At 6.9% G+C, this 232-nt stretch overlaps 1 protein-coding gene across 3 annotated transcripts in view; it reads right to left on the bottom strand.

The window, feature by feature from the left end:
- The window catches only part of LOC102673022 (atypical protein kinase C), a 17,537-nt gene that overhangs the window by 14,963 nt on the left and 2,342 nt on the right, over nucleotides 1-232 (bottom strand). The gene's annotated exons all lie outside the window — the stretch shown is intronic.

Genomic DNA, 232 nt, shown 5'->3' with positions numbered 1-232 from the left:
AAATAAATATATAATATAAATAATATATAATATAAATAATTTAATTTATAGTATATCAATAAAAACAAATAATAATATAATATAATATTACACTTATATTACATTAATCTGATATGTTACTTATATATTTTTTTATTACATATATTTTAAAAATTGAAAATTAAAAATTATAAAATTAATATAATAAGATTAAAAATCTTAAAATAAATCTTAATATTAGTTTTTTTAAATA

This window comes from Apis dorsata, unplaced genomic scaffold, assembly GCF_000469605.1.
Source record: "Apis dorsata unplaced genomic scaffold, Apis dorsata 1.3 scaffold_137, whole genome shotgun sequence".
NCBI lineage: Eukaryota > Metazoa > Arthropoda > Insecta > Hymenoptera > Apidae > Apis > Apis dorsata.
This window is presented reverse-complemented; position numbering and strand designations above follow the sequence as displayed.